General features: G+C 37.1%; 1 protein-coding gene across 1 annotated transcript in view; it reads right to left on the minus strand.

The window, feature by feature from the left end:
- lrrc4cb (leucine rich repeat containing 4C, genome duplicate b) overlaps positions 1-14,165 on the minus strand; it is a 61,191-nt gene extending 47,026 nt beyond the window's left edge. The window contains exon 1 of the mRNA XM_038270637.1: positions 13,162-14,165. The gene's annotated coding sequence lies outside the window, so the exon portion shown is untranslated. The remainder of the gene's footprint in view (positions 1-13,161) is intronic.
- Between the last annotated feature and the right edge of the window lie 420 nt (positions 14,166-14,585).

Below are 14,585 nucleotides of genomic sequence, written 5' to 3' on the forward strand. Positions count from 1 at the left end.
GAAGAAAAAAAATCCCCTAAACATAGTGCTGCCACTAACTTATTTTACAGTAGAGCTAAAATGTGCAGAATAATGTGCAAAACGTGAGGGAAAGTAAACATGCACTGCAAGGTACAGAACAATATTGGTAAAAAGCATAATTTTCTATCAACTAAGAAAATTTTATTATGGAATAATTGTACTGTAGTGATGTAGTAAAAATGTGTAATGCAATGATAGATTCAAAAGGCTTTTCAGAAATGGCATGCTAGATAAGTACATCATTGACACTAAATGACAATTGAGCTCTATTCAAATGTTTTCTCTTCTGGTTCTTGTTGTAAGATCTAGTTCTTTATTTAAAATAATGAAAATCTAACAGCATGGTTTGACATTGTGGGAATGTTTGTTGAAACTTGTTTAACTTGTTGAACAAATTTATATTTCAGCCTTTTTTTGGACAAAAAACAGAATTATTTAAGGATGTGTTTGAGTAATTAAAATCAGGCAGGAACATCTGTATGTATTTTCATGTATACATACTTTTGTTTGTGTATAAATATTTTTGGGATATTTTCCCTTTCATTCACTTCGTCCAGAAACAAATTAATTAAAAAAAGTAAATGACCGCAGGTCTGCAGGGTGCCTTACATTACTTTACTGTTAACTATGGATTTATTCTGCCCTTTCCTAAAAAAAAAAATCCTGAATCTGTTTGATGGACAACTACTGGTTCCTCTGTCAACTAAATCTCGCATCAGAGTTGTGGATCTCAGCAGCTCTACCAGAGTTACCATGGCCCTATTGATTAATGATTGACTGTTTAATGCTCTATTTGCCAGAACTGTCAATTTGGGTGCACAGAGGTGTCTTAACAGGTATGTAGTTTCACTGAATGGTTTCTATTTTCAGACAGTTTATTAGTCTAACCCTGCTTCAAACTTTCATCCAACTGTATCCTTGAATTATCGCCTGTGTTCCTTACTCTTCATGATGTTTTTTTACTGATGCAATCTAACGCACCCTGAAAAAAAGCTGTTCTTTAAAAATAAACAGATGTTGACACGTCACTAACAGGAGTTCACTCTTAAATTTATCAGTGTAAATATAATAAGCTGGTTTAATAAATATTTACGCAGAGAACTTAAAGACAAATGCAGACCACACTTCAGATTTTGATTTCTTTCTTTTTCAGGATTATCAGGTTTGTCTTAATAAAAAAAAAACATATTGTGTCTATTGTGTAAGTGTTTTCTTGAAACTAAAGTAACTAAAGTTCTCCCTTTGACCAATGCTTTACTCAGTGTGGAAGAAAGTGATGCATACTTATCCAGTCACACAATAGGACTTATGAAAGGAAAATGGGTACAAATAGAGGTGGATACAGTGGTCAGGTAGAACTGCTTTTTATGATGATTATTAATGGGCTTAGAATTTGAGATAAAGATGCCTCCCTAGTTTGTGTCAGAGTTTCCTGCCTGGATAATTAAAGTCCTAGATGCAGGTGCTAGGTGGATGAGCCAGCAAGAATTTGCTTTGGCTGTGTACTACTACAGAGGTGTTTTACACTGGCTGGAGGAAAGCGATTACCTAATGATAATTTTTTATTAGTAATTAAAATCTTTGGTACCTTGTTAATTAATTAACTGTCAAGTAAGCAGATGGTCTTGTGTGTTAAAAATGCCATTTTTTCGGTAAGAAGGATCTAAACCCCTCTTTTTTCTAACTCCATGAAAAAAAAGCAAAAAAAACCTTTAAATGCATCTTTTCTTTAAGAACATATGCTGATCCAAGGTGGCCGATGTTTGCCTGTGAAAGGGCTTCACTACCATCTGGAAAGGCCAGGCATTGACCCATTACCCTTGCAATTAGGAGTCAAAGACTACAAACCTCGCTCTTGTCAGTATATGCGGCTTACAGGCTTGTTTGCTGTGTGGCCAAAGTGTGGAGAAGGACAAGCAAAGTGTGTTAAAAAAAAAAGAACTTAATATGTTGCTTTTATCTTGTATGCAAATATTCAGAGGACTTTCATATTTAGATGTTCAAACATCTGGTGACCTTATCATGAGCTGTCTTGAAATAGAGCATTGCTATTAAAATACTAAAGCAGTATTTTGTTTACAAAAACTTCATGTTTTTTTTTCTTAATTTTTTTAGGTTGAGGGATAAACCTTGTTTTGCTTGGGGTCTGTGAGCTGACACCACTCAGCAGCAGCCCATGAGTGATTGTAGCAGCCGTGAACATTAACGTTAAGGTTGTCATGTGTAAATCCTAAATTTATTAAGACAACATGATAGTTTAAAAAGAAAAAAATCTATATAAAAACAGGGTCGTTCAGCATAAGCTATAGTTTGCTAAAAAAAAAAGCTCTGGTATTAAAATTATGTCTAGAAGCATAGAGCAGCCTGCTGTGTGTTGACATGAGCTCGGGAACTGTAGTTTTTTTAATTGCATAATATTACTCTGGTCGCTTCATCTTTGTTCCATGAACATAAATTTAGAATAAAATCGACTTAATGTAAAAAACGTAGTTCTGTGATTAAAGATTAAAAACAAAAGAGGATAGAAAGTGTCAGTTTAGGTATTTTACACAGAAATATCTACAAAGAAGAAATAAAAACTGATGCAGGGCATCTATAACTATTGATGATACAACAATCAAAGAGGGAGGATTTTACCTTGACTTCATTTATTTCAAAAGAAAAGATTTTGATTTTGGTGATGCTGAACAATAAGGACCAAATGAAAAATTATCTGATAAATTCCTTTCTTTTTTCATTTTGCTCTTTTGAAATGAAATAGCTAAAAGGTTTTATGAGAACCAGAGAGGCAGGCCTAAAATCTATGCCTGACAATAGAAGAACATGATGTTCTTGCAGCATTTTATAAGCCCTTCATACATCATGTCACAAAACAGTATAGGCAAAGAAAAGGACTGACACAAAAGAATAAAGATGAAGTAAAGGAGCCACACACTCAAGAGGCAAGCCTGTCATCATTGCAGCACTCCCATCTCCCTTTAGTTGTGTTAGTCTTGGTACCAGTTACCGGGCCTTTATCTTTGCAATTAGACCAATCTATTGGAATCCAATAAGTACAATCTGTGGTGTTTGCCAAAGCAGAAATGAACTAGATAGTTGTTTTATTCTTACAGTGACTCAGTTAACTCCCACCATGAATCGTGTTCCTCATAAGTTGTAACATGAAAGTCCATGTGTTCATAGTAGTGTTAATATATTCACACATCTAAGCTAAATGAACTGGCAGGAGATAAAATGTACATCAAAATGTGGGGAATTAGATAGATTTGCACGGAGTTAGAGAGAGATAAAGGGAGAGAGGAGGGGGCACTGAACATGAGAGAGATACAGACTCATCATGCCAGTCATCACTTCAGTTATTATCCCTAATTCTCGAAGGGAATATCTCAGTAAGGCGGAGTAAATTCAATGCTGATAAGCAGACAATGAGATTTTCCTGTGCCATGTGGCAAAGCCCTTTCAAGGGCTTCCTTTCACCTACAGTGTGGTTTAACTCAATGCATCATGTAGCAGAAAACTCACATGGCTCTCATTAGTGTCGGCTGGATTTTGCTTTGTTGCTGCATTTTAAAGCTGTAGTTCCAGGTGCTGCACAAACTGTTGGTGGGATTTTACTCTCGTTTCTCTGCCCTCTGTGAGTCTCAGTCTAATTAGCACTGTAAACCCAACCACAAAATGTTATAGGCAGAACCGTGACTTCTCACATTAGGACATCCTCCATGAAATTTCTGGTGTATAAAGCCCTGGGCTCTGGGTAAAGCCAAAGCAGTGGAAAGTTCAGATTTTCACACAAAGAAGCACATGATGCAATGATGTTTAAGGTTTAAAGTTGTAGGCACAATACCTCAATAAAACTAAGGTACTTTGCCTATTCAGTATCCTGATTAAACATTCTGCCAAATAATGAAATAACACACCAACTGCTTGCTGCATTGGTACTTAAATTCGTAGAAGCAGAATCTGCTAAGGATCCATCAGAATAACCTTAATGATCCAAAAACCTGATTTGTTTTTTAATTTTGCAAGTTTTTATATATATTTAAAATAACTAGGGCTGGGTATTGTTCAAAAATGTTCGGTTCCGGTACCAATACCGATACCTTCACTTCGATACCGGTTCCTGAACGATACTTTTTTCGATACCAGTTTTATAATATCAATTCGAAGAAAAAGAAAATTACACAACATAAAAAAGTACAAATCTTGAGTTTTATTTTAAGCTCTGATTTTTCCATTTACATTTTTCCTCTTACATAAAAAAAAAATCAGTGTCTAATATTCACTGTTACATTGTGAGGACCTTTTTACTTAGCAGTTTTCCTTTAGAAAAATGACCATGTCTGACAAACAAGCCCGTTGAATGGGAATCCTACTGACAGCGCACCGCTGGTATGTGGGGGTCTGAGCGGCTCCGACAGAAAGAATATTGAAGGCAGGATGAACTGACTGCACTGAATAAGTTTTCAGGTGGATTTTCCCACTTAAAAACATAATAAAACTACTTTATTCCCACTGATCACAGCAAATATAGCTGCAAGGCAAATAAAGGATAGAGTAGCTCCGCCCAACGCGTCAGAGCCATTTTTCGACCACGCAGCCAGAGCAGCAAAGCTGCTTCAGCAGCGCGTCAGAAGCTGTTACAAGCAGCAAAAAGGAAGCAGCAGATGTGATTTTGCTGCTTCTGTTGCGTCCAGTTTGAAAGCAGCATGATTCACTCCGCTCTGGCTTTGCTCTGCCCACGGGCTGCTGAGAGGAGGATGGTTGCGCCGGCTGCGGTCCGCTCTTCTTGCAGTCAAACACCGAGCAAGTTTCTGCTGTTAAATTGTTTCCATGCACTCTGTATTGCATTAAGCACTATTGGCATCAGTCTTAATAAAGTGAAGCCGCACTTTTGACCTGGGGGGCATTTTAAAGGGGTTCCACGACGCTCGCAACCAGTTCACAACAGATACACATGAACCCTGGCTGTAGGCGTGACCACCTGTGTATTTGTCCTGGATGCGTCACGTTAAGTGTTACAGCCAATCACCGAAACTTGGTACCGAAAGACGAGGCACGTTTCAATACTCTGTAGAACCGAAGCATTTCGGTCGGTACCATAAAAGAACCGAAGTTCGGTACCCAGCCCTAAAAATAACATTTTAAAACTAGTTTTAATTTATTTATAATAGAAAGTGTAAAAATCTTCATGGTATTTCCACATCACCTAAGGATGCTGGCTTTGATTTTTGGCAGTGTCGTTTAAATGTGCAAGAGATAACTTCACTAAAGGAAAAACTGGGGAGGTGAAAATGCCTGAGACATTTGCGAACCAACCAAAGCTTAGCATTAGCATTAGCAGACCTGACAACCAGCTGTAGTACAGAATGAGAGCAGGCAAGCGCAAGTGTCTGCAGTGTGCCACTTACTGGCTGGGAGGAGTGAAACTTGCAGCTATCACATTTAATGTTGCAACTATTCAAAATGGGATAAACAGGAGACCATGCAGTTATTAAAAATATATAAATAATGTTATTAGGGACTTTCTAGACATCCCCATATATCACTGGACACGTACTGGAGGTTCTCTTGCCAAAATACACAGAGGCAAGTACTAGACATCATCTACTTGCCAAAGAGTTGTTTGAGAAGCATTGAGGAAAAATGTTTTGAAATACTAATTCAATAACTAAATGAAAGTGTGTTGTTATATCAGATAACTGATACTGAGCTTTCATCAGTAAACACTGGTGAGGGATTTCAATGAATATTTGAAAGAGTCCCAGATCCTCAGTGTTTGGTAATGTGTGACCTAACAGTTAAGTAGATGCAAGATGCTGTTTATCTGGGTCTTTTTACCGGCGAAATACCTAGTATACCAGCAAACTAACTAGTATAATAATCCTATACATGCGGCCAGTTTAGAAATGGTTCATCATACACAAAAAAAACCCTCCTCCTTGATTTTCCTATATTCTAGACCCACTCCAACCAAAGAAGAAGTAACAGGTAATCCCAAGGGATTTTATTATTTATATTTTTGTTCAATTGGCTAAATGGGCTTGTTTAAATAATTGACAGCAAGGATGCATAACTATGTAAAATGCTTTGCCAACTCACAGATTTTGTAACACGTTCATGTTTTAGGTCATTAAATATATTTGATCAAATTATAACAAAGCAAGAGCATACAGAAAAAAAAGTTTAAAATTTAACTTCAAGAGATGATTCCAATGGTTACATCCTTAAACTAAAAAGTGAGAGCAACTGACCACAAATTAAAATAAGGAGAAATTAGGAAAACAAGGAACTTTAAAGAAACTTCTAAGAACTTGCCAGATTACCTAAAGGCTTGCAGAGAACAATTGGATGACTCCTAAGGAGGTAAGAAAATCACACATTTAACTTTCAAATCACAGCAGGCTTAACTCGCCTCAGATAAGGTAAATACTGTAAATGTTATTCAAATATAGCAGATGATCCTGGGAAAATGGTTTCCATAAAATAGTTCCAAACATCACAAATTGTGTATATTTGCCAAAAAAAATGCCTCGATGTTACCCAAGACTTTTGAAAGGATACAGTATTGTGTGGAGTGATTAAAAAATTAAATAAAATGTCTTGGAAGGTTTTTGTTATATAACATAAAACTAAAAACCTTTCAGAAAAAAAAAAAAACTACAGTGATTATAATCAAACATGGTAGCAGCAGTGTGACAATATTCCCTGATAACTTGTCTTGAGGATGGCACCGTAAGTTCTGCTCTTCATTAGAAAATCCTGAATAAAAAGGTTCAGCTATAAAGTTTTGATCTTAACCTTAAGATTACCAAAAGTTTTGTTGTTTTCTTCAAAATCACCAAGGCTTTTTCTAAGGAATCAGTAAATGAGGCCAATCAATTCCTGTTAACATATTCTTTGATTTTATTCTCCTGTGTTTCAAGTCAAGGTGTGCAAACACAAAAGGAGTTTTTCCCAATAAAATTATTGCTGTGGGGTGGTACAGTGTAGCAACACATTACGGTTCCACCAATGGCTGTGACAAGCTAATTGTTTGCTTTCACATAGCACAACTTAACCATTGTAATCCAGCTAACAAAACTAAATAAATCAATTTCATGTATATATATATATATATATATATATATACTGTATATATATATATATATATATATATATATATATATATATATATATATATATATATATATATATATATATATATATATATATATATATATACTGTATATATATATATATATATATATATATATATATATATATATATATATATATATATATATATATATATATATATATATATATATATATATATATATATATATATATAATTATATCGCATAAATATAAAAAAAATATACAGCAGGTTTCCACTGCCTGTTTATCATCTGAAGTTAAGAACCCATTTTCAACGTTAAAATAGAAAACAACATGCTGACTACTGAATGATGTAGTGTGACATTCCTTTGACTCTGAACTTAATTAATCAGCATCTTCTGCTATCAGCTTGGGATCAGAACTCTCAGATCTCTCAACATCCCCAAGAATAACTCATGATAAACAGCTTTATGATCTATCTTGATTGCTGTGTTGATATTTCCTAATTCTATTTAAGCTGTTACAGCTAGAAAAAAAACAAAAAACTTTTAAAATCATAGACCTGAATCCATAAGACAGTTGAAGCAAAAGATAAAAAATACATAATTGCCCAGAGGGTATTGTTTACTGTGATTATGCATTATTCAGAGCAGGAGGGCAGGACTCAGCTGTGCCACACATCACAACACTGCCATATCTAGTATATAATCACAGAAAATAATGTTGACTTGTGCATTATTGCAAACCGTATATGTGTGTAGGTTGTTGGAAATCTGTAGAGAAATCTATAAAAGGTCATTATGGCATTTGCAGAAAGTGGCTGGTTGCTGAAGAGGCAGAAACATGGTGCCTGTCGACTGAAAATACTCTTTCTATCAGGGCGTCTTGCTCGAGTTGATTGCTGGCTTCTGCTACAGGCCACTGCAGACACATGGTACACAACACAGATGGTAAAGTAAGGCACCAACAGTCGCAGTCAAAACAATTATGAGTTATATTTTTGCAGGCATCACTGCAGCGGCTCCACACAAGTCACATTTAGTTGTAATGAAATAGCACATTATACAGAGAGTGAATCTTATTTCTTCATACACAACAGTCATATTCATAGATTTGGAAAAGAAAATTGTGAATGACACAGAGCGGGATTCACTGAATAATCCCCTTTCTGGTGTACAAAGGCATAACTTAAGCTGCCACAGTGAACGCTAACTCTCTCTCCAGCCTGGCATGCCTTGGACTCTTTCACACCCGAGCAGTCCAACTGAGATCACCCTGTCCCTTGACTCGACACCAACACATGTTTTCTAGAGGTATTACTGGAAAGATAGCAGAAGCAATCTATCAAAATGGAGCTGGCTGGAAGGCAGTCTAATCTAAAGAATTTTTCCTCTTTTTTATGTCACAAGGACGGATACTATGAAGACATATGTCAATGTATTTAATTTTGTCTATATATTTAAATATGTAAACTTTGTCTTACCTGCCTTTCAAGTTTATTCAGACAGAAAATATGATACAAATTACCCACACTACCATATTCTATCCTCAGATCGTGCTATATTATGATGAGGCACCACTGTAAATTGATGAAACAACAAAACATATACTGCATATCATAAAGAATATTCCTCAAGGACTGCCACCATCAGTCACAAACCATGAAAGTGTAATGCAGAGCACAGTGGAAATGTATCAGATAAATATATTTTTTCTTGTTGACAAGAAACTATAAGCTTTAAAAAAAATCAACCATAAATCCATTTAACACAGTTCAGCAAAAAAGGAAGGTGTTGGAGTTCACACAAATATATAATCAAGGTCAATTATTACTGCTTGAAGGTGAATCATTTGATAAATAAAAGTGATGCCAGTGCCATGATTATTATTATAGGGAATTAGGCATAGGACAGTGGAAAATCTTATGGTTTAACAGAATTATCTTAGTTTTACAGGATTATATTACAAACATGTACAAACATGTATAATAAAATTACAATGTGATCCAATTTTTGCTTTGAAAAATAATCACACTAATTTAATGTTTTAAAACTTTTTAGGAAACTTACTTAAACTGAACTTATTAATATTAGTTTTCAAGTTTGTAGTTTGCAGAATGCTATACCTTTACTGTAAAGATGGGCAGATGGACGGACGGATGGATGGACAGATTGATAGATCTTTTCTTTCCTAATAAAGTAGACCAACACAAATTAGGTCTTGCATTTAGATAATCACAGGGATTGTCTTTGCTTGCCAACTATAGTTGTTTTAAATAGTGTATTTCTGAAATGATTGAAGCTCTCTGCTCATTTAATTTCTATACAGTACAACTATAAATATGGCCGTCATTGTCTTCTTGGGAAGTGCAGTGAAAGTGAAGGACTTAAGGTTCTGCAAGCTGCCCCACCTTGAAGGAATAGTACACCCAAAACATGATTAGCCTTCATTTTCTACTCACCCCCATGCTGAACAACACTCTGGAGTACTTTGTTGATATCTCAAATGCATCTGGAGATCTGGGAGGCTTCTTGCTGTCTGCTGACATTCAAATAATGGAGGTGCCCAGCGCCCGAGGCAGAAAGGTCCATAAAAGTCCACAAAAAACGTTTCAATATTCCTCCATACTGCTCGTCCAATGTATTCCAAGTGTCCTGAGTGGGTAGCATCCAGAATTTACTCGAAACGAAGTCATTTAGAATGTTTTTAGAGCATAAACAGTACAGATACAGTAGTGTATCTCCAGATGCATTTGAGATATCAAAAAAGTACTCCAGAGTGTCGTTCAGCATGGGGGTGAGTAGAAAATGAAGGCTAATCATGTTTTGGGTGTACTATTCCTTTAAATACATTGTAGCTACATTGAAGGTGGGGAATGAGTGGTGGTATCAATCACTGTTTCGGTTGGGAACATCTTTCATCACTTTTCTAGGATGTAACTTAACAAGTGGGGCAGTTTAATGCAAAAATTTAAGGATTCTGAAAGCATATGTGTGAAAATCCGAGATACATATTCATACAAATAATCAACTATGTCAGACATTGTCAAAAGGCATTCAAGGGTTTGGTTGATTATTATTATTGTTATTATTGGTTATTTTTTATAAATCAATGTACAATAATGGTTCGGCTTTCCTTTTCAAATTCAAACACTACTGTGTCTAAATCAGAAGGACTCATTATTGCAACAAGAAAAGATAATTCTATTCAGCACACGTGGTTGATCCCTAATTGGTAACAATGGGCTAGAGCCAATCCCAGCTGACACTGATCTACAGAGAAGTAACAACTTAAACAGGTCTTTACTCCTAACAGGCATAAACACAGAAACACACCTCTGTACCTGTTATTTTTTCAAACATGGGGCAATCTGACAAAGCATGGTTGAATTTGACTCCGGGAAAAACAACATGCACGACATACTTTCAACCAGGCATCTGGAGAATGTATTAGGAATTTTCTTAATAACTCATCAACCTTTTTTTTAAACTCTTGTCCCTTTGTATACTATCTTTAGCGCGGGTTCTTTCTTTAATGCGTATCTAAACCACCAAAGCCAAGCATTAAGCCAAGTCCAGCCAGCTTACTTCTTTTTCCAAGATGTCAACCCGAAATTAGACTCAGACTTGGCTGTGGCACAAACAAATTCTCTTTAGCTTTATCTCATTGACCCTAGAACACAAAGCTTTGGGGAGCCAAGAATACTTATTTGTGTGACTCACCATTCAAAATCTGAGCAAAGAAAATTGTACATGAGAGCAACCAGCACTACATATTACTTGACGATTAACATCCCAGCAGTCTTAGCGTGGTGTGAAAACCCTGGGCAAACCCAGTTGCTCATTATTTAGATTCCTGCGGCTCTATTTAAAAAAGAAGCATGAATGTCAAAAAAGGGCTGATTGTTCAAGTACACTTAGCTGGAACCTTTATAATATATGTCTTTGGCTGAATTGTATTGGATGATGACTGCATTAAAATGTCATAGTAAATAACTGGAGATTTACATTATATAAAAAAATAAACTAGAAGAAAACTGATATGAGAAAATCTCTCAGCTCACAATATGTGTCAGAGGAGTAAGGTAGAGCATATTACAAGGAATTTATGGAGGAATATTACTGCAGAAATCATAAATTACCCTTTTTGCAGTAGATAATTGGAGAACAAAACCCATGTTTTAGTGTGAGGAAAAAGCCTTTATAAATGAGTCACCATTCACCCTGCTCTCTACCAGTGGTTGACTACATGTGTATCACACATGAAGAGAAATTAATTCGCCCAAGGGCTCATTTCCCACAGTGAGGGCTTCTGTCGGGGCTGCTGTAGTGAGCGGCTCCGACAGGTTTTCTCCATTCAGTCCCTTGGCAGGCAGGTAAATGCCAAACTTCCACAGCGTTTGTCATGGTGATCACATTCCTTGTGTTAAGCTGTTTGTCTCCTGATGACTAAACAATTAAACGGTAATAAACCTGCAAACCTGATGCCATGACAAGAATCTGGGCCTTGCTGCAAAAGCTTGAATCTAATGTTTTTTTAACTTAATGGCTCCACATTGTTAACCAAGCAGAACACAACACTTCTGTCTGCGGATGCATATCCCTTCATTGAACTTCATTTTTCTTCTAAGAACATTTAGAAGCACAGTGTGGCTCATCAGGTGGCCAATTTTCCTACACAGAGTCTAACAGGTGTTTGTTCAATAGTGTTTACATTCCATTTATGAGATATATAGACAGATCTTTAAACAATTTTTAGAAAGAGAACATCACTGAGCAAATACATCACCTATTTATAAGGAATATGGTACAAACATATTTGATACAGATGTAATAACTATATATATAAATCATTATCAACCCTTAAATTATATATATTCTAGGTTTTCTGAAATTCTAAATGTTGTTATAACAAGTAACCTTAAGTGAATAACTGTTCTTCAAAAGCTAAGGTAGCTAAAGATGCTCTTAAAGAATATGCTGTAGATTGTGCCAGCTGTGTTCATACAAGCATGAAAACATTGTGGTAACCAACTCTCCTCACTCAGAGCATGTCCTTCATTTTACAGGCTTGCCATAAAATTGCCAGATGTGAATATGGTTTGGCATACTTGACGATGAGTCAGTTACGGTTTAAGTGGAAAGCTTTTGGCTGCAGCAGCAATTTCAGTTGCAATGTCAGTACTGTAAATGCAGGACTCTCTTCAAACCACTCCAAGCAGAGCTTTTTCAGCACCACACACTGATGGACAGCTCCTGCATGGACCACGTCTTTTTAAAGCAGTTTCACCAAAGCAACATTTTAGATTCAAAAGAACCTGTTTTTGTTGGTAGTAACCTGTTTTTGTTGGTAACCTTCTCCAGCTGTGGTAGAAGGGATGCAAGGGGTGGCAGGGCGGCAAGAGGCTCCTGCTGCTCGAGGCGCATTAACTAAGGTTTTTGTTTTTGCTATACTAAGGTCAAAACTAACAAGGACAAAATGAAATGAAATAAAGTAGAGTTGAATAAAATAAAGGGTTTTGGAGGGGAAGATTTAGCTTTTTGGTTTAAAACATGACTCTGCTCTTCAAACTCAAAGCGCCCTTCACATGGACGAGCCAGTTCACCTGGCCAATCCGGAGCCCTTTTTGCTGCAAACGTGTATGCTGAGAATACCTGAACTGAATTTGAATTACCATATGACGTAGGCCTTTTTCTATCAGTAATGTCCTACTGGCAACAGGGACTAATACAGACTCACGGATTGTATCAAGCGCTCAGGGAGAGAATTTGTTGCACCAGTTACCTTTCAACCAACCTTATCCTTATCTGCATATATCTAAATCTGCCAAAGCCACTCAAAGAAAAACTAAAGCATATTGCTGACAGAGAATGCGACAGATTGTTGAACCTTTCCACGCAGATGAGATAAAACCGTGAAAGTGTTTACGTTTGCATCTAAATGGATAAGCTGAGCGTAAATTATGAGTAAGTGGCGATAGGAGATAGTTCCGAGCAACCAAAAAAAGGGGCTAAAAGGAACAGATTTAACTGAAATACTTACGCATCTTTTCGAATAAAAGAACTCGAGGACGTCAACAGCGCAGGAAAAATCATCAGGGCCCCCGTCCACGTTTTAAAGATTTGCAGTACAACCGAGACACAAATCTCCATGTGAAAAGGGGGGCTGGAGGCTGCTGCAGTCCGCGTCTCTCTCGATCACAAGTCAAGATTTCTCGCCTGCGAAAAACGCCAAAAACTCAGAGAGAGTTGAGTTCATCTGCGGGGTGATCACCATGCTAAACCCTCAGAAGAGCAGCAGGAGCCTGCCCAACTTGAAGGCATTCATCTGGACTGAGGAGGAGGAAAATCCTGCAGTTTTTTTTTTTTTTTTTTTTTTTTAACGGTGAATGAAGTCCGTATACAGGCCGCTTCTCACCCTAAAAAAACAGTCTCCTCGGCGAATCCACAGAATAAATCGATCCAAAAAACAAGACACAAAGAGCACAAAGTAATCAAAAATAAAGGGTTTTCCCCAAATGAAATGTTCATTACCGCATGACAGTCAACGTTTACCAATTAATAGCACTGTGAATAAGGTCAGCGCAGCAAGAGATAAAACAAGCATCCAAAAGAAAACAACAAATAAAAAACTCAAAATGCCTATTGGATAAAATGAAGGATATCCGTCCTCCTGTATCTATAAGAGGCTCCGCATCGGGACAAATTGTTTGCCATAGGCTGCACTGAAATTCGCAGAGCATATGGCATACAGCGTTTTCTATCAAGAAGATTCAACGGGGCGAGATGTTTTATCCACTCGCCAAAGCGATTCGGTTTATTGATTACAATGGAGATAATTCCGCTTGTAAGGGATTGCGGGTCCAGTTTGCGTGGTTCTGGCTTCAGCGTCCGTGTGTTGCAATAAAGCGTCTATTTGCCAGCGGCTCCTAATGGTCCCCCAGCCCGCTGCCGTCCATGACTTGAATAGAGAGCGCGCTCAAATCGTCTCCAGGCTCAGATCTACCGTGCGCGCTTGTGACTCACAAGCTTGTGTTTGTTGCGCATGGGTTGACGCGCGTGCTGGTTCCCATATTGCCCAGGGACCACTTTAACTTTGACCACTTTGCCTGCGCGTCCAGCTGCCCATTTAAATCACCCAGTGGTCATTAATTATCAGGGATCAATAGCGTTAATGTATAAAGCGCGGATCTAATGCGCGTGGATATGCACTTGTGTGTACCTGCAGTGCGCGTGTGCGTGTGATTTAGTTGTTGATGAGGTATGGTTGCCACCTACAGGCGTTATTCTCTATTCAGTCATCTAAACGGACTATATATAGTTAACCTCCTCAAAATAATTCCCATTCAAAATGCTGGGATATTATCACTCCTTCACAGTGACAGGTGCATATGTCTGCCAAGATCAGGACAAACTACCATTTCCTGGTATATATATAATATATTGTATATATTCCTGGTATATATA

The sequence above is a fragment of the Cyprinodon tularosa genome, unplaced genomic scaffold (assembly GCF_016077235.1).
Source record: "Cyprinodon tularosa strain WSP-4 unplaced genomic scaffold, ASM1607723v1 ctg77, whole genome shotgun sequence".
Lineage (NCBI taxonomy): Eukaryota > Metazoa > Chordata > Actinopteri > Cyprinodontiformes > Cyprinodontidae > Cyprinodon > Cyprinodon tularosa.